The sequence below is a fragment of the Macaca fascicularis genome, chromosome 13 (genome assembly GCF_037993035.2).
Source record: "Macaca fascicularis isolate 582-1 chromosome 13, T2T-MFA8v1.1".
In the NCBI taxonomy this organism is placed as follows: Eukaryota; Metazoa; Chordata; class Mammalia; order Primates; family Cercopithecidae; genus Macaca; species Macaca fascicularis.
The window spans coordinates 72,186,709-72,192,007 of NC_088387.1; positions in this window are offsets into that span (position 1 = coordinate 72,186,709).

Here is a 5,299-nt window from a genome sequence, read left to right on the forward strand (position 1 = left end):
TATAATGTCAGAAAATTGAAGATCATATTTTTGTGTGGTGATTATTTTTGTTTCTCAAAATTTTTTTATTATATCGTGATATAATAAAATATAATACCTAATCCCTCATCCTGTATGCATTTTCTCACAAGTAAATAAAAAGAAAAAAAAGACAACAAAACATATAACAATTTACAACATAAAAGCTATGCTCCTTTGAATGAAGGACTGACACTATTTTTGTTTTACTCCAGATCCACAAGCTGATGTCTCCACACAAAGTTACACATTTTTAAAAATTTTATTTTAGATTCAGAGGGTACATGCACTTGTTTGTTACATGGGTATATTGTGTAAAGTTGAGGGTTGAAATTCTAGTGTACCCATCACCCAAATAGCGAGCATTGTGCCCAACAGGTAATTTTTCAACTCTCACCCCTCTTCACCTCTCCCTGCTTTTAGAGTCCCCAGTGTCTATTATTTCCATCTTTATGTCCATATGTAACCAGTGTTTCATTCCCACTTATAAGTGAAAACATGTAGTACTTGATTTTCTGTTTCTGAGTTAGTTCATTTAGGATAATGGCCTCCAACTGCATCCATGTTGCTGCAAAGAGGATGATTTCATTATTTTTTTATGGTAGCATAGGATTCCGTGTGTGTTTGTGTGTGTGTACATGGTGTATATAGATATATAGATATATTTCACATTTTTTTTCATCCAGTCAATCATTGATGGACACTTAGGCTGGTTTCCTGACTTTGCTATTGTGAATAGTGCTGCAATAAACATAGCGTGCATGTGTCCTTTTTATACAATGATTTTTTTTTTTCTTTTGGGTAGATTTCTAGTAGTGAGATTGTGAGGTCGAATGGGAGTTCTATTTTTAGTTCTTTGAGATATCTCCATACTGCTTTCCATACAGGTTGAACTAATTTACATTCTCACTAGCAGTGTATGATTTCCTTTTCCACACATCCACACCAACATCTGTTATTTTTTGGCTTTTTAATGTTAATCATTCTGACTGATGTAAGATGATATCTCAATGTGGTTTTAATTTGCATTTCCCTGATGATTGCTGATGTTGAGCATTTTTCAAGATCAAAGGAATAGAATAAAGAGCCCAGAAATAAAGCTACATACCTACAACCAACTGATCTTTGCAAAGTCGACAAAAACAAGGAATGAGGAAAGGACACCATCTTCATAAAGGGTTCTGGGAGAATTGACTACCCATATGCAGAAGAATGAAACTGTATCCCTATCTCTCACCATATGATGAATTAAAGACTTAAATGTGAAACCTCAAACTACACAAATCCAAGAAGAAAACCTAGGAAAAACTCTTCTGGACATAGGATTAAGCAAAGAATTTATGATAAAGATCCCAAAAGAAAATATAACAAAAGTTCCCCAAAAAATGGGACTTAAACTAAAAAGGTTCTGCACAGAAAAATAAGTAATCAAGAGACAACCTACTGAATGGAAGAAAACATTTGCAAGTTATGCCTCTGACAAAGGACTCATAACTAGAATCTACAAGGAATTCAAACAACTCAACAATAACAGCAGCAAAAACCAAACAACCCTATTAAAAACTGACAAAGGACATGAACAGAAATTTCTTTTCTCTCAAAAGAAATACAGGTGGCAAAAACACATGCAAAATTACAAATTTGAAGCAGAGGCCAAGGCAAACCTCTCCTGAGAGTTGCCCTTAACTGATTAAACCAATAAACTATTGTACTCAGCATTTGATCTACTAGTCAGACTGTGGATCAAATGATGAGTACAATAATTAACAAGATCATGACTGTTCTAGATTGAGTGCTCTGGTAACATATTCTGATTCAGCTGTTCTGTGTCTGGGTCTAATGACATTGGCATGCCCCCGTCACTTCTGAGAGCTGTTGCAAGTAGCTTATTACCAATACTAGTTAACAAAGCAAACAAAAGCAAACACTATGTTTTGTTTAAAACGCATAAGAGTGGAGTGGGTTCAGAGTTATCACTAAACACTTTTTCTATCCACCTCTTGTGTTTTGATGTGATTTTATGCATGCAGAGCAGTGAAATAACAGCTACTGGTTCAGGAATTTTGATTATTAGAATTTTATTTTCCCTGTGCATTATGGAGAAGAAATGGTGAAAGCAACCGTGATGATATATGCTTACACCTTCCCTTTCTTCATCTTTTCTATCTTGCTCCACCATGCCAAAAAAGTAGCTAATGCTCTTTTCCAATGCAACAATAAAGTGCTAAAACAGTCATCAAATGTATACCATTGGTTTCTCATTTTTTCAAATATGTATGATAATATTTAATTGATTTACTGCATAGGTGGTTATTTCAAGATATTTTCATATTTTGAATATAAATTTTATATTTAGGATACATATGTATGGAGAGAGAGGGAATCATAAAATAAATAATTAGATCCAACAATTGACACTTCTGATGTATTCTGGTGTGTATTAGGAATAAATTGTGGTGTTTACATTATTTTTTTACATGACCTTTTGCCTGTCTCCAACTACTGGGCTAGAATATTCAGGGAATTTCAGAGCTACACAGATCTGGCACGTTATCTAAGACATGTTGTTATTTTTCTTGTTTTTTTTTTTTTTTTTTTTTTCCAGATATAAAGGACAGCTAGTATTCACTTCCATGTGAATACTAATGAAATTTGACATATGCAGGGTTCATAGTTACTCAACTCTCTCAACTCCAATCATATCCAATGCCATTTTTCTTTTTTCTTCTTCTTCTTTTTTTTTTTTTTTTTTTTTTTTTGAGATGGAGTCTCGCTCTGTCGCCGAGGCTGGAGTGCAGTGGTGCGATCTCAGCTCACTGCAACCTCCGCCTCCCGGGTTCACGCCATTCTCCTGCCTCAGCCTCCCAAGTAGCTGGGACTACAGGTGCCCGCCACCATGCCCAGCTAATTTATTGTATTTTTAGTAGAGACGAGGTTTCAGAGTGTTAGCCAGGATGGTCTCGATCTCCTGACCTCGTGATCCGCCTGCCTCGGCCTCCCAAAGTGCTGGGATTACAGGCGTGAGTCACCATGCACGGCCTGCAGTGCCATTTTCTCTTCAGCTATCTTAAAGCACACTACTTTGAACTTGTATTATCTAAAACTGCATCATCAAGGTTTTTAATCTTGGAATTCCCTTTTCTTACCACAAATCCTTGTTGCACGCTGTATTACTGCTCACCAATTCTTAGTTCTCTTCATCTGTAGGAGATTAATGCTTCTTTGCTCTGTTAAACTCAGGCAAGAGCACATAATATACCCTAGTTGATGAAATTTGAGTTAAAATGACATATGCCACTTCTGGACAAAAGCTTTAAGAACAAGTGAGTATCTTGCAACTTTTCTCTTTGCTACAATTAAAAGTAATGTTCCCATTGTGGCTCTTTCATTCGCTTGGGTTCCAGAGTGCCAGTAGTGACAATGTGGAACGTATCATGTACCTAACCTGTAATAAGCTGTGAGCATGAAATAAATCAGTGGACAGTAAACTAAAACCCTATTTGTTTGTTTTTGTAAGTAAAGTTTTATTGAAACACAGCCACACTCATTTGTTTATGTATTCACTGGCTGGCTGTGTCCACACTATAATGAGTAGTTGCAACAGACATCATGTGACTCACAAAGCTTAAAATATTTACCTACTACCCTTTTGCAGAAAAAGTTTCTGACTCTGCTTTAAGTCACTGAGATTTCAGAGACATTTGCTACTACAGCTTAGCCTAGACCGTCCTTTCATTTGGTATACTCTTAACTTTGTATTTAGTCATAGTCTAAGTAATGGGCATAAATCTCAATATTAATACTTTTTCAGGATTATATGTTGGAGAGGACCTTGCAGTGGAGACTGACCTCCCGCTAAAGGAGCAAACAAGTGAGCTAGGTGCAGAGTCCAAGAGACAAATGCAGCTCAATCTTAACTCAGGTACAATCAACATGAGTTCTGGTGATAGCCCAACGTGAGGCCATCCAGAGGGTGGCCAAGACTAAAGAGACAGGAGGATGGGCAGTTGTCATGTATGGGATCAGTACAGGATTCCACTGCCATTCTAATAACTGGGAGAAGGTTCTGGTCTGAAGAGAGGCATATCCAGAGCAACATAGCAGGATCTTGCAATATGTCACAGCATTTGAGCACATTCCAGCACTTCAGGGACAATCTGCTTAGAAATAAGAGACAAGGTCTAAACCAGACAACCAGTTCTAAAGATTGAATCGATGAGGTGTGGCAGTGGGAGACAAGCATCTGCAAACAAATGTGGAGAACGATAAGGGAAAAACTAGAAAGCGAATAGGCAACCATAACTAATTCTATGAACATTGAATTCTGATTGGCAAAGAGAAAAAACACAACGGGGCCAGGGCCAGGGCCAGGGCCAGGTTGTTTCTAGTGGCTCAGTGGACAATTTAATTCTCAGCAACTCTGGATCAGGGAAAAGGTACTTTGGGGCTCGTGGCCCATGAATACTTTAGCCAAGGTGGATGCATAAAAGTGAAGAGGAGGCCGGGCACGGTGGCTCAAGCCTGTAATCCCAGCACTTTGGGAGGCCGAGACGGGCGGATCACGAGGTCAGGAGATCGAGACCATCCTGGCTAACACGGTGAAACCCCGTCTCTACTAAAAAATACAAAAAACCAGCCGGGCGAGGTGGCGGGCACCTGTAGTCCCAGCTACTCGGGAGGCTGAGGCGGGAGAATGGCGTAAACCCAGGAGGCGGAGCTTGCAGTGAGCTGAGATCCGGCCACCGCACTCCAGCCTGGGCGACAGAGCGAGACTCCGTCTCAAAAAAAAAAAAAAAGGTGAATAGGACTGAGAATGGCAGGTACAACAGAGTACACTATAATAATTTGGTGGAAGGTGGAGTAAAATATCTTCCAGTCTGTTATGCTCAACTGTATCTTTGCCTTTATTATCATCTTTAGTCATTTCATCTTTCCGCATTTTCACTGACTGTTCATACCTTTTCTGGTTTATTTCTTAATCTAAATTCTATGGTCAGTCATTTTATGTATGCATATTTCATTTGGTGTGCGCTCAGACTGTCTTTAGTCTTCTACTCACAAATCCTTTTCCAACCACAGACTGGCTTAGATTCCTAAGTTTTTCCTTCCAGGCTTTTTAGCCTTGCTTGAGAAACTCACTAAACAGTGGTGATTAGTTCCAGAACAAAAGCATTCTCCCTAACTTGGCAGGATATAAAACGCAACTCAGCAATTCTTTTAGTCTTCTCTAATTGACTCCCAATTATAATTCCCACATTATAATTGTAACAGCTGTTGGAAA